The 24028-nt window shown below is 42.8% G+C and overlaps 1 protein-coding gene and 1 long non-coding RNA gene across 2 annotated transcripts in view; one reads left to right on the top strand and one right to left on the bottom strand.

The window, feature by feature from the left end:
* Positions 1–24028, bottom strand: part of HTR1F (5-hydroxytryptamine receptor 1F) — a 215421-nt gene that overhangs the window by 5770 nt on the left and 185623 nt on the right. The window contains exons 2-3 of the mRNA XM_061629505.1: positions 6336–6488; positions 679–710 (exon numbers count right to left, since the gene is read on the bottom strand). The gene's annotated coding sequence lies outside the window, so the exon portion shown is untranslated. The remainder of the gene's footprint in view (positions 1–678; positions 711–6335; positions 6489–24028) is intronic.
* LOC133385921 (uncharacterized) overlaps positions 1391–24028 on the top strand; it is a 67256-nt gene continuing 44618 nt past the window's right edge. Inside the window, exon 1 of the long non-coding RNA XR_009763017.1 lies at positions 1391–1584. This is a non-coding gene — a long non-coding RNA (uncharacterized LOC133385921). The remainder of the gene's footprint in view (positions 1585–24028) is intronic.

Here is a 24028-nt window from a genome sequence, read left to right as displayed (position 1 = left end):
GGGAATAAAGAACAGAGAGCCAAATGTGGAAATATCTCTTTGAACTAAGGAACTAGTCAAGGAGTAAAACATCCTTTGGGACCTTGAGCCTGGTGCTCTTTGGGTAGAGACACATTTACTATTCTGCCAGTTCCAGTGCATCTGACTACCTCTCTTTTCTGAAAATGGGGGCACAGCACTCGTCAGCCCCTGCCCCTTTTTACTGTAAAACCTGGTGGGAGCTGCTCGAGTGCATTTTTTTATTTAAAAAATCAGCTTCAAGCAGATTTCGCAATTGATCAGCAGATCAACCCGTTACCCCTCCAGGTACAGCCAATGCAAAAGTTTTGCTGTAGCCGACTAGTACACGCACAGCCTTTGTTAGGACTACCTCTGTTAAGATGTACAAGTCCATCTTTTCTCAACCAGCATCCCCCAGTTCCTATACTCACCTAACATTTGTTAATTTAGTAGAATCAACATGGGGAATTGAGTTTTTAATTGAATGTTATTGTATTAAAATTATATTTATACCAGTTTAGGTATATTTGTGGAAAGTGAGGTATTAAGACCCAAACAAATATAAACTGTGAACTAGTGCCTGTATTTTCTTTTTCCAACTCCTTTCCAATCCCTTTTCCTTTTGTGTCATGTCTTTCAGACTGTGACCCTGAAGGCAGAGACCATTATATTACTGACCTTTGTTGAGCTGCTCTGGGAATGTTTTCCAGCTGAAGAAGTTAAAAAAGAGAGAGAGACAGCTTTAAATAAATACAAACATAAATAACTAAATAAATAAAATATATCGCACATGGGATGGCAGCCATGCCTCGTAGTGTCCCAGAAACTCTCTACATCCAAAGGCTAAATGGCAGAACTCCAGGAAATCAAGACACCATTAGCTTGAAATGAGGGACCAAGAATACTTCCATACTGAGGACAGCACTCTGTTGTAGTATCAGCTAACAGGGATGGGCGAAACTGTTGATTTTGGTTTCTCTCAGTTTCTCATTTTTCCAATCTTAAGTTCAGTTCTCCATATTTCCACATTAGTCTGCAATTTAAAAGAAAAGTCTTCAAGGAAAAACATCAGCATTTTAATGCAAATTCCTCCTAACATACATGTTTGTGTGCTTTCCCCCTTAATATAACAATGTACTTTTGTATTTATTTTCATGAATATGTGTATCTCTATGGACACCTTATGCATTTTTGTACAGGTGGCTGGAGAACTGCACTGCAAAATTCCAAGAAGTGCAGATGTCGATAAATGGCTGTATTTCTCATTTTCCCCCAGAATGTGTAGGTAGGTTTGCCTTTAAATGCAAAATGGAACAAATTTCTCCCCAGTCCCTATTAGCTATATATAAGCATGAGGGCCACTAGATGGTGCTGAGGAAGGAGAAGAGGTGGGTGGGAAGAAAGTTAGCGGTCAGCTTCAACATAATGTGGTGTCTGCGCTTTCTGGTAACTCTACACCTATGACCTCATGTTAGTTTAAGAATATAATAAACAGGAAGAGAAATGGACCTGTCTACATTTGAAACAGAATCCTAGTTCATGCTGTCTCCTGTCTCAGAAGACAAAGGAATCTGCTTACTAAGTGTAAGTACCATGTCCATGAGCCTATTGCCAGTGGTGGGAACTCTTCACCAGGAGCTCAATCCCTGCAGGAAGGGTATTAAGAAACAGGAGAGGGCCTTTTCAGTAGCTATGGAATAGCCTCCCCCAAGAGGGTCATCTAGCATCAAGTTTATTGTGTTTTTGGTGCCAGATGAACAGCTTTCTGTTCATTCAGATGACCTTTCAAACAATTTCTGCTTCAGAGACTGAACCTCTCAGTTTTAACAATGAATTTTAAAAAGTTTCAGTTCTTAAAATTAATTTATTTTATACTTCATTTTAATACCTCTCTCTCTGCTATGGACTGGCACACAAACAGAGCACAGCTGAAATCCTCAGAAAAATATCTCCCTTTGGGAATTATCTTGGCATTCTCCTGATCTGGTTTCTAGAGACCGCAATGTTCTTGATTTGCTCTAGCCAGAGAGCCCACTTGCAATAGGTCCATCCAGAAAACAATGTCACAAGATGAGGAAGGGCATTCCAGGACAAATGAGTCTATAGCATAGTCTTCCTGAAAATAATAATAATTATTATATATTTATTACATTTATATCCCACCTTTCCTCCAAGGAGCTCAAGGTGGCGCATATGGTTCTCCTCCCTCTCCATTTTATCCTCACAACAACCCTGTGAGGTAAGTTAGGCTCAGAGGCTGTGACTGGCCCAAGGTCACCCAGCAAGCTTCGTGGTGGAGTGGGTATTGGAACCCTGGTCTCCCAGGTCCTAGTCCAGCACTCTAACTACCACACCACTTTCACAAACAGGGGCTTTGAACTGCTCCCACAAGGAGCTTCACAATGTTCATTTCCCTCTCCTGTAATTGTGTATCCAAATGTGACTTTACCTTGTTAGCTTTTTCGTGAGTCCTCTGTTGCCCTGAATTGGTGCAATTTTGTGCACTTCGTTCCTGGTTAATCCTTTGTGTCTGAAATGCCATCTTGCCTGCCTACTGATTGTTGGAGTGAGCCCAGATACTCTAGTATGATTTCTGGTAACCTTGGCCCCATGGGATTTTTGAGTGGAATACACTTGTTCATAGGGGAGCTGTATATATCCCAAGCAAGGAATGTGAATGGTGAAGTATCTGCACACCAGACATTGGCAAGGTGGGTGATTTCTGCAGCAAGAACTACTCTGTATCAATCTCTTTAGTAATATTTTGATTGTTTTTAATTCATTCAAGAAAAAAATGACAAATTTTTCCTGGGATCTGCTAGCTAAATTGCATAGAAAACCAGCACCCCACCCAACCTGTCAAACTTGTCCTGCAGCAGATGAGGGAGATTAGAATCTGGCCTGATTTAAGGATTATTTGGGAAACTTTGAGGCTTTATACAAAAGCCTTCAAATGACATGAATGATTCTTTATTCTTTGATAAACAAAATCCATAGACTGGAGCTGAACTGAAGTTTCTTGGATTTGTATCAGCTAAAGGGCAACTTCATCTGTAGATAAGCACAAGGAAGCTAATTTAGATCACACAACCAAGCCACAGCTCACTGGAATATTTACCCTCCCAGCTTTGTAGAACTGTGCCAGTGATGGCTTTCTGGGTATATGCACCAAAAATATCTATAAAGCTGCATGCATTTATCAACCAGACACATGCCAATCTACTAACAATGGGGAAAGGGGAGGGGGGAAAGCTCTAACCCCAAAACCTGACTTGGTCAGCCAGAAAAAGTGTTGTAATAAATAAGTATAGCACTTTGATTCATAGAAACTGTGGGTGTAATCAACCCTGTAGCCAGCCTTCTTTGCTAGATGGGGCAGCCACATTTCTAGGTGCGATACTGGGGGAGGAGGCACAAGCCAATCCCCTTCTCACTGATGGACAGGACGTAAGGGCCAGGCCAGGGGAAGACAGTGACCTTCCCCCTTGCTACTCCTCTATCCAGAGGATGTGTTAACTGTTGGAAGTGGGGCAAGAGCAACGCCTGTTTGGGTTCTTTTGTTTGTATTCCAGAAGGAAGATAGAGTTAGGGTCCTCCAGCTGGCTAGGCTTGCCTACCTTTACCTGTGCTGTTTTCTACCTAACATCCTTGCATTCTAAACTGATATGCTCAGGGAAGCTTATCTGCCTCCCCTTCCTTTGTCTTCTTCTTCAACTGTCCGAGGAGAAAGGAGACATCTTTGTCTTTGCTCTCTCTCTTGAGCCATGATGGCAATACCCACGTCTGGGCATTATGCCTCCAACTTAGTTGGTTAGTTAGAACTAGGTATGCCTTTCCTATCTACTGTGTATTTCTGTAAATAAAGTAGCTTTTCTTATTTTACTAAGTCTTAATTCTCAGTGATCTAAATGCAGGGTAAATGCCTGCTACTTAGGTAAATACACACACTGGCACACACGCATCTCAGACCGCTGATGATCTCTGTATATATACAAATTTCCATAACATTAACTTACATGAATGAAGTTTAATCTGTTGAATTGTCTCACCCTTTTTTGAGAGATTCCTAGGAATGCCAGACTCAAAAGCTTGACTTTACCTATAGTTACAGTCCTCTTTCACCTGTAGTCTGTCCATGTGTTCTTATTCTTTGTGAAATGAACTACTTTGGTATTTACAGTGAGCTCCTGAGCTGGATTTGATGCTTCATTGGGTATCTCAGTTTTAGATTCCACCTGAAAAACAAGCTTGTCCATACTACAAGTTTAGGGAAGGGCAGAGAGAAAATAAATACTTTAGGGTGTGCTGGTTAACTCATCCTTGAGAGTCCCTCCTTTCTAGTCTTGTTCCTGACCGTTAGATTTTCTTCCTGTTGGACAAAATAATCAAGGGAAAACTTTTTAACTGCTGTATAAAGATCTAACTAAGCAATTGGAAACTAACTGTAGAAAGCAATTGGATTTTTTTTTTTACTGGGTTGATTTTTCTGTCCAGAAAACCTGAAAAGGCCTCATGCTGAGCTGCACTTATTGGGAAAATCAGAAATTAGGCCTGAGTTACAGCATAGGTAGCCACCCACCTACCAGCTAGTTAACTGTAGTGTACACTGCAATATTTCTATTTCTCTAGGGCTCTTTTCATCCTTTGCCATCAAGAATTCAATAAAAAGAAGAAAAAATAGCCAGTATGATTGTGAGTATAGTGAGTGTTTTAAAAGAGTAAAGGGTAACTTAGAGTAGAATGTTTGTCAGATCACTTTAAGTTATTTCTTTATTTCACCCTTTAGCAATTAGTATCCAATCCTGCCCTACCCATTATAATAACTGCAGAATAAACAAGCTCTTACTCCTTAATGCAGGCAAATAAATACACTTCTTTATTGCTGGCTGGGTAGAGAACATAACTGAAACTGAAAAGCAGAGCAAAGGAAAGCCCAAGGGATGGAATCTAACTCTAGTCCATAATACAAAGTTCTAATATTTAACTCTTCAAGGGTCATGGTTTTTTAGGCTCACTTAAACAGGCTGGTTTTTTAGGGTAACTTAAATAATTTTAGGGTGATTGTGATCATGAAACATCCACCTTCAGTCAAGAAGGATCTTGAGTAAGCAGACCTTTGGGGGCTCTTCCAAATGAGGCTTTTGTTGTGCCCTTGCCCTGACTTATTCACTGAATTCAGGGTCCTATTCTTAAATAGCTCCTTTTCTTAAAACAAGCTATAATTCTTTAAATGGAGGTTGTCCTTGTCTGTCATGTCACAAATATAAAAGAAGTCAATTCTTCCTCTCCCCCCCAAAATTGGGGGGAGCACAGCTCTAGCATAGTGGTGTCGCCATTTGCACCCCTCCAGTTACAGGGCTGGGTGTAATCCCACCTCATTTCAGTTATTAGCTCTGGATAGCTCTCAAACCGGATAAGCAAATCTTAGAGGAGTTGAATGGTAAGTTTGTGTCAATGTTCAAGGGCTCCAGCCACTTTTGGATGTGGCTACATGCAATGAGTGATCTGTATGTGTTCGACAATATGTGATGTGCAGCATGTTAGAAGCTCTTTTGGGTATTTATTATATTTTCTATATTTGCTTAACCATGTTTAGGTGCAAATCCTTCTTCTGTTGTGAAGAGGGAAGAGTGTGAAGGCTCTTGCCATACTGTGTGTTGTGTGTGTTATGTGCCTTCAAGTTGATTTAGACTTATGGCGACCCTACGAATCAGCAATCTCCAATAGCATTTGTTGTAAACCACCCTATTCAGATCTTGTCAGTTCAGGTGAGTGTGCAGCAATGTGGATGTCACAGTATCGCAATCTGAGCCCCTCCCTCCCTCATCTTCACATGGGAATATATTGTTTGTGAGGAAAGTGTACATGAAAATGCATATATTAATGAAAATAACATATGCATTATATTAGGGGAAACTGCTTGCAAAAAGGTGTATATTAGACGAAACTGCATACCAAAACAAGCATATTAGAAGAAATGCACATTCAAATACGGATAATTTTTGTGAGGACTTTGCAGACTGATGCGGGAATGTGGTAAGCTCAATTTAAGATTGGAAAAATGAGAAACAAGTTGATGGATATGTTCCTCTTTAGGCCTGACATTCTTTATGGCTGCCTGCCCCCTCCTGTCAGCTGCCACTCAGCACCTGCCCTCATCATCTTACCATTGTTGTGCATTCTCTCCTAATTCCTTCTCCTTGTCTAAACATAGAGGCTCTGCTCCCTACTCTCAGTAAATGGAAAGAATCACCATGGTTTCAGAGATATATGCTCAGGTTACTACCACAAACATGGACAAACACAGCTTATCAAACAATGGTTTTGTATTAAACCTTTTCTTGAAGCTCCATACATCAAGGTACACATAAAAAATCCTATGCAGTATGATCTGATTTCTGTCTTAATGTGATGGCCTCCTCTGAGTTATATACATTTCCGGCTGGATTCATTTTTGGAAGAGTTGCGATTGCTTCTTATTTTCCATTCTGTAACAAAAGGAGAAAAGGTTCTCAGTACAACATTGGGCTATAGGAATGTTTCTACTAAGTGATATTGAATGTCCGTGTAAACAACTACATTTTTTTTTAAAAAAAAACAACACATTTATGTCCTTCCAAGAACTTCATTGTGGCATACATGATTCTCTCTTTCATTGTATCCACAGAGCTACCCTGTGAGATAGGTTAGGCTTAGCTGCTTACAAATTAATGATTAATTCTACCAGTTTAGAAAAATGCCAGTTAAGATCTATTCATGGGAACACTCTCCTAATCTGTATGGATTTCTTTATTATACAGCCGCAAGAGTGGCTGTAAACTATAATCAGCATTGATTTTTTGCATTCTGCAACGTTAAATAAAAAATAATCGCCCCATGCCATTCTGATGCTTTCCATAAGCTCATTTCAAAACAAAACCTTACAAAATTTATAGTCCTGAACTCAGAAATGCTTGCTTAACAACCCACTAAATTCTCATGGTGATACACAAAACAGCCAGAGACAAAAGTAAAATAAAGTTGTGGTATGGATGTGGTCAGGGACAGCTTTGGTTTAAATTTGGGTGGGAGGCTACATGTGCCTGCTGTAGAATAAAAAGGTGGGGAAAACCCTGAACAAGAATGATACTGTTCACAACATTTTCCTCTTGGAAAGGAAAGGGGCTTCCCCTCTGCCCACTGCCCACCCATCCAATCTCCTCTCTTCCCCCTCCCTCTCTCCCCTTCCCCTTCCTGCCTGTCCCCCAGGTCAGTTTCACCTATCCTAAGCATCATTGTACAGGAGTAAATCCCACTGAACTCAAAAAGCATGCAAATGATCAAACCTGCCCTCCCCTCCTCTTCCCTCCTAGTCCTTCCCTCTCCATTCCTTCATCCCTCCCTTCCCCTCCCCATCCCCTTCCAATCCCCCCCTCCTCCAACTACCTCTGCCCTCCCCCTGCTCCTCCCCCATGGTCAGTTTTACCTATCCTAGGACTATGACCTGGGAGACCAGGGTTTGAATCCCCAAACAGCCATGAAGCTCACTGGGTGACCTTGGGCCAGTCACTGTCTCTCAGCCTCAGAGGAAGGCAATGGCAAACCACCTCTGAATACCGCTTACCATGAAAACCCTATTTATAGGGTCGCCCATAAGTCGGAATTGACTTGAAGGCAGTCCATTTCATTTTCAAGCATGATTGCACGGGAGTAAATCCCATTGAACTCAATAAGCATGCAAATGATCAAACCTTCCCTCCCATCATCTCCCTTTTGCCCCTTTCCTCCCCCTTCCTTCATCCCTCCCCCTCCCCTTCAAGTCTGCTCCTTCCCCCTCCCTGACCTTCTGCTCCCCTATCCCCCTTCCTCTTTCCATCTACTCTCCCCTCCTCCTCCATGCTCAGTTTTACCAATCCTAGCTATGATTGCATGGGAGTAAATCCCACTGAACTGAATAAGCATGCAAATGATCAGACCTGCCTTTCCCCTCTTTGCCCTCTCCTCTCTCTCCCTCCTCCCTTCTCCTTCCCCACCCCTCTTCCTTCTTCTTCCAGCCTTCCCTCCCTCCCTCTTTTCCTCATCCTCCCCCCCTCCCCGGGAGGATATGCATAGCATGATTGCAAAGGAGTAAATCCCATTGAACTCAAAAAGCATGCAAAGATCAGACCTGCCTTTTCTCCCCTTCCCCTCTCCTCTCCTCTCCCTTCCTCCTCTCTTCTTCCTCCTCCTCTGCCCACTCCAGGCCTCCCTCCCCATGATCAGTTTTGCCTATCCTAAGCACGATTGCAGGGGAGTAAATCCTACTGAACTCAATAAGCATGCAAATGATCAATCCATTCTCAGCAAACTTGCATAGGATCCCATTTCTTACCTCCCAGATTAAAAAGCAGAGAAATTCATTAATAGGAAAAAAACCTTGTGGTTTAAGAATGTACCTATAGCCAACAGATATTTCTATCAGACTTTAAAAAGCAGGGCAATTGGGCAGCTATAGTGAATAAGTAACAGAAACAAGACATGTCTTGTGCTGATCTTATTTTAGCAGGGAGCAAGCAACAATATTAAATGGTTGATATAATTCAGATAGTCACTTTAAATATGTTTGATTTACTTTGCAATTTTAGTGAAGTTTCCTATAGTAAATCATTTTCTTTTCTTCTGTTTCTGAGAATATGTGAAGTAAACCAATACTTTGCAACGCTAAAAAAAATCTCCAAAAACAACTGTGCAATAACGGCACTGACTGTTCTGCAGAATAGTTTCCAATGGACATGAGGAGTGTCTCAGTTCGCACAAGATAAAACAGTGGGAGGTGAAATATATTCTAGCAAAATTCTAGGTGTGCTCTATCTTTTTAATTGACCATGCCCATCTTTCCTTTTTAGAGTTTAAGCAATAGCAGGCTGAAAACATGCATTTGGGCAGGCCAAGTTTGTTTTTCCAACAACTACAGTCATTGCTTAGGTAGCAACATATTGTAATCAGTCTGATATTACATCAAACTGCAATTTCAGATTCAACTGTTAATGCACCCGAAATAGAAATAGAACATAATATCCAGTTTGTAACATAAAAGGCTGTCTTCACCATCATATGACATTGACCTATAAAAAGGCTTTGAAATTAATAAAAATAAATTTGACACAGATTTCTAGGATGAATAATGAAAGAAATTTCTAGTTTAGATTCTCTGTAGAAACAGTAGTAACACAGAAAAGAAGCAAAGTAAGATGAACACCCACAAACATACAAAAATATAATTCTCCATCTTTGGAGATGGTAGGTATTGCCACTACTCACCATATGCTCAGAGGCACATGTTACTAAATTCTTCCAAGCTATACAGGAAGTAGATTGGACTGCAAAAGACCAACTCAAATTGTGTTTGCATTTTGACAAATTTGTAGGGCAATATTATTTCTCAGAGAGGAGGTCAGGTCTCCTGCTCCCCTGGTGCATTCACTATAGCTGCCCAATTCCCCTGCTTTTTAAAGTTGGATAGAAATATCTGTGGGCTATAGGTATGTTCTTAACAACAAGTTTTTTTTTTGTATTAGTGAATTATCTGTACATTGTGAGACTTAGACCTACTGGGAGGAAGGGCAGGGTTTAAATGTAATAAATACATTTTATTTATTTATTTATTAGATTTATATCCCACCTTTCCTCCCAGTAGGAGCCCAGGGCAGCAAACAAAAGCACTAAAAACACTTTGAAACATCATAAAAACAGACTTTAAAATATATTTAAACAAAACATCTTTAAAAACATTTTTAACAAAGCTTTAAAAACACCTTTTTTAAAAAAAGTTTAAAAACATATTAAAAAACAATTCCAAAACAGACACAGACTGGGATAAGGTCTCTACTTAAAAGGCTTGTTGAAAGAGAAAGGTCTTCAGTAGGTGCCAAAAAGACAACAGAGATGGTGCCTGTTTAATATTTAAGGGGAGGGAATTCCAAAGGGTAGGTGCCACTACACTAAAGGTCCACCTCCTATGTTGTGCGGAATGGACCTCCTGATAAGATGGTATCTGCAGGAGGTCCTCACCTGCACAGCGCAGTGATTGACTGGGTGTATAAGATGGTCTTCCAGGTATCCTGGTCCCAAGCTGTATAGGGCTTTGTACAGTAAAACTACAACCTTCCAGCTCACAGGTAGCTAGTGCAATTCTTTCAGTAGCGGTGTGACATGTTGGTGATACCCTGCCCCAGTGACCAGTCTCGCCACTGCATTTTGTACGAGCTGCAGCTTCTGGACTAACCTCAAGGGTAGCCCCACATAGAGCACGTTACAGTAATCCAGCCTAGAGGTTACCAGTGCATGGTCAACAGTAGTCAGGCTGTCCTGGTCCAGAAACTGCTGCAACTGTCATACCAGCCAAAGTTGGTAAAAGGCACTCCCAGCCACTGAGGTCACCTGGGCCTCTAGTGACGTAGATAGATCCAGGAGCACCCCAGACAATGAACCTGCTCTTTCAGAGGGAGTACAACCCCATCCAAAGCAGGCAACTGACCAATTTTCTAAACTTGGGAACCACCAACCCTCAGCGTCTCCATCTTGCTAGGATTCAGACTCAGTTTATTGGCCCCCATACAGCCCACCACTGAGCCCATGCAGCAGTCCAGGGCTTGCACGGCCTCTCCCGATTCAGATGTTACAGAGAAATAGAGCTGGGTATCCTCAGCATACTGCTGGCATCTCGCTCCAAATCTCCTGATGACCACTCCCAAGTTCTTCATATAGATGTTAAACAGCATGGGGGAAAAGATGGTGCCCTGCGACACCCCAGAGCACAACTGCCAGGGGGCTGAAAGATAATCACCCAATGCTATTCTCTGAAAATGACCCTGGAGGTAGGATTGGAAGCCCTGTAAAACAGTGCCTCCAATATCCATCTCACTAAGTCGGCACAGAAGGATACCATGGTCAATGGTATCAAAAGCCGCTGAGAGATCAAGTAAGAATAACAGGGCTGCTCTCCCCCCTGTCCTTCTTCCGATAAAGGTCATCCATCAGGGTGACCAAGGCCGATTCAGTCCCATTACAGGCCTGAACCCAGACTGGAATGGGTCAAGATAATCTGTTTCACCCAAGAGTACTTGCAATTGCTGCGCCACAACCCTCTCAATCACCTTCCGTAAGAAGGGGGTATTTGCAACCGGGCGGTAGTTGTTGCAAACCAATGGGTCCAAAGTGGACTTTTTCAGGAATGGTCAGATCACTGCCTCTTTCAGGGTGGCTGGAACCACTTCCTCCCACATCAGTGTATTGACGATACCCTGGATCCACTCAGTCAAACCTCCTCGGCAAGCTTTAATAAGTCAAAAAGGGCTAGGGTCGAGAGGACACATTGCTGGCCACATTGTTGCAAGCACCTTGCCTACATCATCAGGCTGCATCAACTGAAACAGTTCCCAAAAACTTGCAGCAGACATTGCACTGGACACCTCATTGGGGACTACAGTAGATGTGGATGAGGTATCAAGATTGCTATGGAGGCCTCAAAGTGTATTGCAAACAATTCACAGTGAACCTCTGAAGGGTCTAAAACTCAATTTTCTGGAGGTGATGTCCAGACCTCTAACAATACAGAAAAGCTCCACTGGATGGCTACTTGAGGATGCAAGTGGGCCTTCTTTGCTTCCCTCAACCCCACATAGTAGTCACAGTTCTGATGTTTTACTTGTGCCCAATGAGCCTCACAGCATGTCTTTCACCACATGTGCTCTATTGTCCAAACTGTTTCATTGCCCTTAGATCACTGGTGTACCAAAGTGCAAACTGGGCTTCACAATGCTGGAGAGGATGCTCGGGGGCAACCATGTCAAGAGCCTGACATGCCTCACTGTTCCACAGTGTGACATGGGCTTCAACAGGGTCACCTGCTCTATCTACTAGGAACTCCCCCAGGGCATTCAGGAATCCTGTGAATTCCATTAGTCTCTGGGAGCAGACCATCTTAATCTGTTCACCAATAAAATAAATAAGTTTCTATATGTTCTGTACAGACAGGAAGTGGTATGGTTAGATCATAGAATCATAGAATAGTAGAGTTGGAAGGGGCCTATAAGGCCATCAAGTCCAACCCCCTGCTCAATGCAGGAATCCAAATCAAAGCATTCCCAACAGATGGCTGTCCAGCTGCCTCTTGAATGCCTCCAGTACTGGAGAGGCCACTACCTCTCTAGATAATTGATTCCATTGTCATATGGCTCTAACAGTTAGGAAGTTTTTCCTGATGTCCAGTCGAAATCTGGCTTCCTTCAACTGAAGCCCATTATTCCGTGTCCTGCACTCTGGGACGATCGAGAAGAGATCCCAGCCCTCCTCTATGTGACAACCTTTCATGTACTTGAAGAGTGCTATTATATCTCCCCTCAGTCTTCTCTTCTCCAGGCTAAACATGCCCAATTCTTTCAGTCTCTCCTCATAGGGCTTTGTTTCCAGTCCCCTGATCATCGTTGTTGCCCTCCTCTGAACCTGTTCCAGTTTGTCTGCATCCTTCTTGAAGTGTGGAGACCAGAACTGGATGCAGTATTCAAGATGAGGTCTAACTAGTGCTGAATAGAGGGGAACTAGTACTTCACGTGATTTGGAAACAATACTTCTGTTAATGCAGCCTAATATAGCATTTGCCTTTTTTGCAGGCACATCACACTGTTGGCTCATATTCAGCTTGTGATCAATGACAATTCCAAGATCCTTCTCACATGTCGTACTGCTAAGCCAAGTATCCCCCATCTTATAACTGTGCATTTGGTTTCTTTTTCCTAAGTGTAGAACTTTGCATTTATCCCTGTTGAATTTCATTCTGTTGTTTTCAGCCCAATGCTCCAGCCTATCAAGGTCCCTTTGAATTTTGTTTCTGTCTTCCACGGTATTAGCTATGCCCCCCAATTTTGTATCATCTGCAAATTTGATAAGCATGCTCTGTATTCCTCATCCAAGTCGTTACAGTAGGGCCCTGCTTATACGGCAGGTTCCGTTCCGTACCCCTGCCGTAAAGCGGAAATTGCCATAAGGTGGAACCCCATTGTTTTTAATGGGGCACGTCACGCGAAAATGCCGCAAAATGCCGCAAAATGCCGCAAAAGCAGCTTTTAAAGAGGGGAGGAAAGCCGCCGCATTAGCGGAATGCCGGTATGCAGAGCGCCGGTAAGCAGGGCCATACTGTAATAAAAATGTTAAAGAGCACTGGACCCAGGACCGAGCCCTGTGGTACCCCACTCGTTACTACTTTCAGACTCTGGACTTAATGGGCTTACTGGAGGACCTGACTTTAGATGGTGGTGATATATATTACTTCATGTACTTCAACAGGTTATAAGCAAGCTCTGTTGTGTTTGGGGGGGCCCTTGCTCACATTGCAGGATTGGGTCCTGGACATATACTAGCTGTTCTACAAGCACAACATTCCTACAATGCTCAAAAGAAGATAATTGGAGTTATAATTGGCAGGGGGGAGGGGGAAAAGATCTATGTCTAAGATCCCTTCAGCTTTTTCTTGAGAGCTTTACAAATGTGCTAAAGAAAAATGTTTCTGCCTGAAGTTTAAAAAATAAGCTATTCAAGTGGCAGAAAATTGGACTCCTTTACTTTTGACAGTAATACAGCAAATGACATCCATAAAATGCACACTCTGTGAATCCCAGTATTTTCCACTTCAGAATAAGCAAACTGCATTTTCAAAGCATTGACTGAAAGACATTTTATTTGTGCTGTTTTCTCTCCAGAATAGTTTTACTGAAATAAAGTTGCTCTCATAAGTATTTCACTGAATCAGAAGCAAATTATGGTGTGCAGGTGTCTGCCTGCAGATTATTTTCTGTACAAAGTAAAACACTGAAAACTTGTTTATATTTGCAGTTTTGATACAATGCCAAAAATTAACATTTCATGTCAGTCCCATCCACCTTTTCTTGGCTGTGCATTATGAAGTACTCAGATTGATTATATGATCACATCTCTCTTCTAAAGTAACAAAACCAACTTTTAAAAACAATTACAGATAAAGATGCATTTTGTCATAATAGTTCTGTACTTTTTGCTTATCCTTAATTTCATTTTTAGAGTGGCTTGATACATTTCTCTTGGCTTGTTCTTAGGAGTGCTCATCTTAAAACCGGTGTCTGAAGAGTGTGAAGAGCTGGCTGTGGGCTAACAAACTGAAACTAAATCCAGACAAGACGGAAGTGTTTCTGGTCAAGGGGAAAGCTGCACTGGGGATAGGGCTGGAACCTGTTCTGGATGGGGTCACACTCCCCTTGAAGGAGCAGGTCCGCAGTTTGGGAGTCCTCCTGGATCCTACCCTGCTGCTTGAATATAAGGTGGCTGAAGTAGCCAGGAGTGCTTTTGGCCAACTCAAACTGGTCTATCAGCTGCACCCATTCCTGGAAGCAGTAGACTTGGCCACAGTGACACATGCATTGGTGACATTGAGGCTTGATTACTGTAACACGCTCTACATGGGACTGCCTTTGAAAACTGTTTGGAAATTTCAGTTGGTTCAAAATGCAGCAGCCAGAATGTTAACTGGATCACGGTGTGAGGATCATATCACCCCAGTCCTTTACCAACTACACTGGTTCTCAACTTGTTTCTGGGCCCAATTCAAAGTGCTGGTTGTGACCCATAAAACCCTAAAAGGCCTTGGACCTGAGTGGACTTGTACCTGTATGACAGCTTACACCCATATGTACCTGCCTGTGATTTAAGATTGTCTGGCTCTGTTCTCCTCTGCGTGCCTGTAATGAAAGATATTACACTGACAGACATGCGGGAGAGAGCCTTTTCAGCCGGGGCCCCCAGGCTTTGGAATACCCTACCCCAGGAAGCCCGCTGTGCTTCCCCCTGATGGTGTTTCAGAGACTTCTGAAAATGATCTTGTTCCAGAGGGACTGAAGGTATAGCCTGAAACTAATTTTAGTTTCCCCCCTTTCTAGTTTTACATCTGTAGTCCCCTTTTAATATCACTCCCTTGTATTTTAGGTATTTTAATCTATTTTTTAAACATTATTTACTATATGATGGCACCGTTAACCACCCTGAGTGCCCCATGGTAAGGTAGAAGGGTGGGACAGAAATATTTTTAAAAATAAATAATAAAGAAAGCATAGAAACTAGCCCTTGACCATGCTGAAGGCAGACATAATACAATACAGTGAAGATTAGTTGCTACTAAAACCTTTTCAGTTGTTCCATCTGGGAAAAAACTAATGTGTGTGTGTGCGTGCGCAGGGCCGGCTCCAAAGGGCAGCCAGGTGGGGCCCTGGCCAAGGGGCCCTGGGGCTACAGGGGCCCCTGAGGGGCCTCTCCACTCCCCTTCCGTGATCCTGCTGTGGATAGCATGCTGAGAGCTCTGGAGCCCCCACCATTCCCTTGCTGTAACGCAGTGATTCCCATCCTGGGGGCTGCAGCCCCCAAGGGGGCCGCAAACCAATACAAAGGGGGCTGCGAACAAGAGTGCAGACTGCAGAGGAAATGCGAAGGCTGCTGCTGCCGCAAGTACAAAGGCAGGGAGGACAGAGCCTGCCTGCCTGCCTACTAGTCGGAGGGTGTTGGACACTCTCTCTCTCTTTCTCTCTCTCTCTCTCTCTCTTGAGAGAGAGAGAGAGAGAGAATGATTTGGAGACAGTTGATCTGATCCACATTCCTGCATCTGAAAAAAGCTTGAAGAGCTGTAAAGAAGAGCTGTCCAGATTTCCCTCTTCCCTGGCCAAGGAAGTAGATGGAGGCAGCCTCTCCAGCTAGGGCTCAGCAGCAGCAAAAAGAGGCAGCATTGACTGGGATTTGAATGCTGTTTTTGCAGGAATCCTTTATAAAACATAATTAGCATCTTGCCTGCAGCAGAAGAGTGCCGGCTCCTGCCTGCTAGGCACCACTTGCTGCGAGCCAAACGGGTGCAAGTTGTACAGCTGCACCATGGTGCCTGCTGGACCCAGCCGCTTCCCAGGCTCCAGCTGCTGCTGCGAGAACTTCTGCCAGGGAGACCGCCCGACGCCGGTCAGCTGGCAGGTGGCGTCAGCCGTGCCCCAGATCCCAGCTGCGGCTTCCCACAAAGGCAACATCTTGGCCATGCAGTGCTGGCTGAAACCCAATACAGAGCCCATTTATATCCCCAAAAAGAGAGGTGCTGGGGTTCACACCTGGAATCTTATACAGGGGATAGACCTGCATCTGATGGCTAACAGTGCAATCTTATACATGTACACTCTGAAGCAAACGCCCATTCTGTTCAGTGGTACTTACTCCCTGACAAGGGTGTAGTCCTCCATGGTGGTGGTGGGGATGTCTTTGCCCTTTACTTTTTTGTTTTCTTTTATCATTAATTTTTATTCAAATTTTCAAAGACAAGAAACAAAACAAAACAAAAACAATTAAACAATAAAATAAAATGTTGACTTCCGATTTGTCGCAGATCAGTTATAAGTCTACAATATATAACAATCCTATCTCTAAAATTATATTATAAAATCACTTTCCTCCAGTAGTTATCTTAATTAATCATCAAATCTCATAAACATTATTTTATTCTTTCCACAAAAAGCCAAAGAGAGGTTTCAATTCCTTGAGAGATATATCTTTCAATTTTTCTCCAAATAAACATATCGCTTAATCCATCTAATTCAAATCTGTTAGGCCCAATAATTTCAATAGCCATTCTTCCATTATCTATATTAATTCCATCTTCCATCTTCAATAATCCTGTTGTCCAGTAATTTTAGTAGCCATTCTTCCGTTATCAGTATCCCATAATAATCTTGTTGTCATAGCCATAGTCCAAGCAAACATATCAATTAATCCATCTCGTCAAATCTGCCAAGTCCAATAATTTCCACAACCATTCTTCCATTATCAATATTAATTCCATCTTCCATCTTCAATAGTCCTGTTAAATCCAGTGGTTTCAGTATCCATTCATCCATTATCAGTATCCCATGATGATCTTGCTGTCATAGCCATAGTCATATAACAAGACTCTGATGGGAATTTCCCCCATCACAAATATGTCCTTGCCATCAATTCTGAATATGTTGTTGAAATATTGTTGTAAAGTCACATCTCTGCTCTGGGTGCATCTCTGCTCTGTCACATATTTGTAGTTAATTCCATAACTTTTTTCTATGTCAAGCCCCATCACATCATTCCAGTCAAGAATTCTGAGTAAGTTGCTGAAATATTGCTGCAAAGTCATATCTCTGTTCTTCGTTTTTACAAAATGCACTGGCTCATTTCTTAAGAGTTTCTCCACTGTCACATATCTGTAGCCAACTCCATAGATTTTTTTCTATGTCAAGCTCCATCATATCATTCCAGTCCAGAAAATTATCCAAGACATTGATAACTTTACCACCAAAATCTTCATTAATTTCTTCAGAGACAACGTTGAATTCCAAACAGTAAACTATTTCTAACATCCATAAACTCCAAATCTTTTTCCAATTTCACATTTGTTCCAATCTCCAGTTCTTGTAGCTTCCCTATCCCATCAAACTCCTCTCTCACAGAATCCATTGTTTCTTTAAGCTCCTGCGTCATTTTGTTAAATTCAATTTTCATCTCCTGTCTACCCTGTCTCAGGGTTTGTTTCGTTATCTCAATCTCAGCCATTATTTTCTGAAACATAATTTCTTCCATGGTCTCAATCACTTTCCTGGTTGTCTTTCTTAAAACCACAGAAACAAAAATTATTTCAGCCACAATTGGGTTAATGTTCCAGGCTTGCTTATATCAGTGTAGACATTACAGCCTGCCTTATCTCTATGTATTCAGGAATACAAAAACAAACTTAGTTCCCAACATCAAAACAATTAGTGGCGTTGTGAACAAGCAGATTCGTCAAAATGAAATAGACCAAAAAAAAAGTTTTTGTTCCCCCCTCCTCGAAATAGAAATCCCTCTTCCATTGGTATCTTTAGAATGCACCTCCAGGACAGCTTTTTGCGATAAAAACAAAGATAAGCTTTTTTGATTTCTTTCCTCCTTAATTTCGTTAGTGAAAGAGAAAAGCCATAAACTCGCCTAGAAGATCTTCACAGCTGATTCATTGACAAATCTCTTTTTTGCTACACCAATTTAAACCAAGTAAAAAAAGAAAATAGAAAGAAAGAAGGATGCTTATCTGCCTGTTGAAGTCCGTTTTTCTTTAAGGAAAAGATAAATGTGTCGCTGTAATCAGCAAGAGCTTGATGAAAGTCCGTCCGGCATTGCAGTTTGAACCTTCTCTCATAAATAAATGAAATCCAGTCCTCCCCACAAAAATAGGCTTTATGGTTAATCTCTACGTTTCTCCCTGACCAGGAGAAAATCTTTACCAGTCAAAAAGAGCGTTATGACTGATTTTAAAGCTGAAAAAGCTTCTTCTGAGACAAGAGCTCATCTCAGAGGCAGCACAGGCAAAGCAACCCTTCCCGGAAGTGCCCTTTACTATTTTGGAAGCTGGATCCTGGAAGGGCTCCTCGGTCTCCAGTGTCCTACTGGCCAATTAGCATGAAAGGGGAATATGTTAGCCACTGAGAAGAGTCTTCTAACTTGCTTCCTTGCCTTTTCCTGCTGATTGGAGTGAATCAGAGTGAAAGGAGGTGAGTCAGCCGGTGAGAAGATTCTTCCTAACATGCTTCCTTTCATGCTGATTGGTTCCTAACCATTGGAACGTTAAACCACTCAGGGAATTGCAGCTCTCTGAGGAGAACAGGAGCCTCCTAACAACTCTCAGCACCCTTGATAAACTATACTTCCCAGGCTTTTGGGGGGGAAGCCATGAGTATTTAAAGTGGAATAATAGCAGAATAAATGCATGGTGTGAATATGGCCTGGTTTCACTCTTCTTCACAATGTGGGTTTCAGAAGTAATTATCTGAGCAGATTCATTTGGGGAGGGACCTGTTCTGGTGGGTGGGTGAGGGAGCGAGTGTGTGTGTGTGTGTGTGCATGTGCACCTGCACACATGTGCGTATGAGTGTGGATGGGTGTGTTTTGGGAGCTCCTGTGTGTGTGTGTTTTGGGTGTGTGTGTGTACATGTATGTGTATATGTATGAGGTTGGTGTGTGAAGACCCTAGTTACCTAAGTTGACTATCCTTCAAATTGCATCACTGCAGTGGCAGACTTCTCCCTAAGTGTGTTCATTAGAATGGCTGACTGGTTTCTGGTGCCCATTGGGACTGGTACGGCAGAAGTCAGGGAGCCCAAACGTTGGTGGAGCAGTCTACTGTGAGCTTACTTCCAACTAAATGAAGACCTTGCCATTAATCTAAAGTCTTCAAGTGCTTTATGTTAATGAAATGAGACCCAAGTTGAAACTTATGAGGAAGCCTTGGAAAAGTCAATGCCACTCAACCTGCTGTATATCTTAGGAAGATAGGCCTGCGAACTCCGGCTGAGGAAATTCCTGGAGATCTTTTTCAAACTGAGATCAAATTTCTGCATGTTGCTTTACCTGTCTAAATTCAAGGGTCCTACTGGAGAAGAACAATGGACAAGTACAAGTAGCGCTGTGACTAATGACACAACTGGGTCAAAGCAGAATGGAAGCCCAGAGGCTGATGTGCACAGATGCAAAAGGAGAGTCTGGAGTTGTACGACGTACACAATAGGAACATGGAATGTGAGAAGCATGAACCAGGGAAAGTTAGAAATTGTCAAGCAAGAAACGGAACACAACAATATTGCAATACTTGGCGTGAGTGGTTTAAAATGGACAAGAATGGGCCGTTTTCAGTCAGGCAACTACAAAATATTTTATGCAAGAAATGAGAAATTAAGAAGAAATGGAGTTGCTTTAATAGTGAGAAGTGATGTAGCAAAAGCAATTAGGAGCTATAATGCAAGGTCTGAATGAGTGATATCAATGAGATTTAACGGGAAACCTATTAACATAACCATCATACAAATCTATGCTCCAACAGCAAACACAGAAGAAGCAGAATTGGAGAGATTTTATGCAGAAGTACAGGAAGAAATTGATCACACACCAAAACGAGATGTGCTGATAATCATGAGGGACTGGAATGCAAAAGTAAGGAACAGAGAAGAACAAGAAATTGTGGAAAAATGGGGCTTAGGAGATAGAAATGAAGAAACAGAAAGACTTACTGAATTCTGTGAAGCCAATAATTTGTTTCTTGCAAACACATTTTTTGAGCAACCGAAAACACAACTGTACACGTGTCCATCACCAAATGGTCAATATAGGAATCAAATTGATTATATAATTGGTAGCAACAAGTTCCATACTTTCTGCGAACACAAGACCAGGAGCAGACTGTGGTACAGATCATGAACTGGTAATATAAAAAATCAGAGTAAAGCTAAAGAAGAAGAAAAATATCATACTGCCAAAATACAATTTAAATAACATCCCAGAAGAATATAAAGATCAAATAAGGAATTGATCAAGGTCAATTCCTGGACTCCAAGCCAGACCTGGAGGGTTGGTAATTCTCCTGGAGACAGAGCTCAATTCCTGGTCATTCCAGGCCAAACCAGGAGAGCTGGCAACCCTATTTATGGGGGTAAAAACATTTTTTCGGGGAGGGGGAAAAGGCAGGGGAGATATAGTATATCCAAGTGTTTGACTAGTGTGGGGAAGAAAGAGGACAGCATAGCAGGGCCAGCCCCAGGCATACCGGGACCCTTAGGCACCAGTCTGCCCTGGGCCCTGGCACCCAAATGCATGCACGCCCCACCTACCTACCAGGTGGGCAGAGGAGCAGAAGGTCAGGTGGGTGAGGGGAGCAGGATGGTGGGCAAGTGAGCGAGGGGGGTGAGCAAGGGGGGAGAGGGCAAGCAAGCGGAGGAGAGGGCAAGTGAGCGGGGGGAGAGGGTGAGTGAGCAGGCAGGGGGAGTGGGTGGGGGTAGGGCAAACGAGGGAGCGGGCAGGGGCAGAGGGCGAGCAGCCAGGCTCAGGGGAGAGTGAACGAGCAGGCGGGGGCTGGCCGGGGAGTGGGCGGGCAGCTCCCTCCCTGTGATCCATGGTGGAAGGGGAGCACTACTCCCCCTCCATAACGAGGGGCCCTTGGGCCAGCGGGCAGGCCAGCAAGTGAGCAAGCGAGAGGGTGGGATGATGGGCAAGCGAGCTGCCAGACTGAGGGGGGAGGCCAAGCGGCCAGGGGGAGGGTGAACGAGAGAGCCAGTGGGGGCAGAGGGACAGCAGGTGGGTGTGGGGGGAGAGCGAGCAAGCAGGCGTGGGTGGGCTGGCGAGCGGGTGGGCAGCTCCCTCCCTGTGATCCGCGGCAGGGAGCCTGCCACGGAAGGGGAGCACTACTCCACCACCATAATGAGGGCCCCTTCAGGGGTCCCTGTGGGCTGCCGGGCCCTCAGCTAGGGCCCCACCTGGCCGCCCTTTGAAGCTGGCCCTGCATATCAGTATACAGTCTAAGTGAACTTGCAGCAAGAATAAAATAAAAACAGTGTACCTGTTTTGCATGTGTAATATCCCAGTGCTTGCACTTTCAGCTGCAACTCAAAAAAGTAGTATTAGTCTGTTTTAATAGCATACCACAATAATCTTATAATGAAGATCATGGACAGAATATTACACACTGTGCATGTGGAAAACAGAGTGGCTGCTGAACTCCCCTGTGACAATGTTCCTCTCCTGTAGTGATTTGTTTCTGCTCTGAGCATGGTCTGGATTTAGGGGCAGGAAACCCAGGCAATCACCAAATGCACTTGGCTTGAGAAGTATCACTCATCAAATGAAACCAGCAATACAAATATGAAAATGCACATTTACAGATAGTAACGTCCACGTTGATTATCTTCATTATAGGCATATATCATCCATATAAACCAATGCATCAAAGTTATGAAACAGACTGCAAATATAATAAAAGACAAGATCTTTAAAAATTGAACAAATGGAGGGGGGTTCAACAGTATGCCTTGCCTAGGGCACCCTTTGGCCTACACTCAGTCCTGAGCATGCTCCAGCATGGCTAGGCAGTTTAGTTCAAGTGAGATCCTTCCACATATTTCCTGTCCTAGAATAGGCCTAGCCAAAGTGGTGCCCTCCAAGTGTTGTTGTACTGCAGCTCTCATTAGCCCCAGCCAGCATGGCCATTGGTCAGGTATGAAAGGAATTGTAATCCACAATATCTAGAAGGTATCATGTTGGCTACCCTTACCCTAGAAACATCCAGCTGATTTTCTTGCATAAGCTTCTCAGCGCGTAGCGTACAAGATGTTGGCCCATGTTTTTATAGTTTTAAATTCTTTGAGCATCATTTCATGCTTTGCTTAGTCATCTCTAAGGCCAATATTTTATTTCTTTCTAGAACTAGGGAGCATTTTACATTTTTTCATAAGAACATAGAAAGAGCTTGGCTGGATCAGACCAAAGGCCTGTCTAGCCCAACATCCTCTTTACCACATTGGCCAAACAGATGCCTATGGGAAGCCCACAAGCAGGATGTGAGGGTGAGAGTCCTCCCCTGCTATTGTACCTCAGTAACTGGTAATTCAGAGCCATTCTGCCAAACTAATTACTTTATATGACATTTTGCTTAAACATTCAAGAAAGCAAGAAGGTGCTAAAAATAATGCTTTACATGTAGACTGAAGGGAAAGCCTGTGTTTGTCTTTAAAGGAATCTTGACAAAATCTCACTCTTAGATATGCTTGCTCTTCAGTTTAAGGCATTTTGATTACCAAACAAGGTATTTTTCAGCCTACAGCACTTTCCCACCTAATTGTCATTCCTGATACGAAAATAACTGACTGTCACAAAAAGCTTCTTTCTTTTGCATTGTAGCTTTTGACATCCTTATGACACTTGACATAAGGCTCACACATGGGTGAATAACTTCAAAATTTCAGCTGATTATTCAAAATTGATAATGAACGACTAGTTTTACATTGTTTCATCGATTCAAGCCAAGCTACTTATCTAAAATAATTAATTCCATTTTAAAATGGGGGCGAGACATAGAAAAAAAAATCATAATAGCATCTGAAGTGCTACATATTTCTTGAAAAAAAGGCAGACCTTTATACAATTATTAACACTTATTCATAGGAACTCTAGATATTTTTTTTGAATTGCCAATTGTTGTGCAACAAATTATGCAAAATAGGAAGACTCTTCATATGTAAAAGCACAGTCAAGGCAAGGTTTTAACAATTCACTATTGATTGTGCTTTTAATTTCTGTGGACTGTGATTAAAAAATACAGCTACGCCGTGTGGAATGTTTAGGGTAAAAGGATGGTGACATCATAAATTTTGATTGCTTTCTCTTGGAGTTCAAAAAATGAGCATCGCCTTCCAACCAAAAAATACATTTTGGGGGAAAAAATGAACATTGTTCTTCTCCCACAAAATGCATTGCCACTTGAAGTACGCGGTAATCTATTACTGAATGAATGTATTTGCAAAGTAGTGAAGGTTGGTCCATTAGGTCAAGAGGGGCACTGCCCACCGTAAGCCCCCAAATCTATGCTTTTTCTGTTCATATCAATATATCACATTTAGACACACTCTGAACTTGTTTCTGTCCATCTTCTGTGCTTGTCACTCATCTCTGGAAAGCACAGCCAATCATAATCATCCCTAAGGTGCTACTCCTGTCTTTGGGGGGGGATGTATAAATTCCAGTAGGAGTGGCTTAGGGAGGGCAGGGGACCCCTCAGACCCTCCATTTTGAATTTTAGTTCCCTTTGAAATGTATTGAAAGTTCCATAGCATGAAGCATCTCTGCAACCATTCAGATGCATGCATTTCAACCTGAGCCAATCAGATGCATGCATTTGCAAGCTGTTTGTTGCCCTTCTCTGAGGCTGAGATACTTTCCCCTCCTTTTTCCGTGTTAAAGCAGCAGCAAGCAGGATCCTTTTTCTTTCTTCCATCCAGCCAACCAGTCTTTGAAATCAGTATCTGTGTGAGTTCTTTATTCAGTTTCTGAGCTTACTACTGCGATATACACATTTCAGTGAGAGGAGTGGTGGCAAGCTAGCCCAAAATCAGGTTTGCAGGGGGGAGAGAGGATCTGGTTTCTTCAAGGGGCAAACCCGCCCCTATTTATTGCCAGGGTCATTAGGAGGGAGAGG

The sequence above is a fragment of the Rhineura floridana genome, chromosome 5, assembly GCF_030035675.1.
Source record: "Rhineura floridana isolate rRhiFlo1 chromosome 5, rRhiFlo1.hap2, whole genome shotgun sequence".
Classification (NCBI taxonomy): domain Eukaryota; kingdom Metazoa; phylum Chordata; class Lepidosauria; order Squamata; family Rhineuridae; genus Rhineura; species Rhineura floridana.
This window is presented reverse-complemented; position numbering and strand designations above follow the sequence as displayed.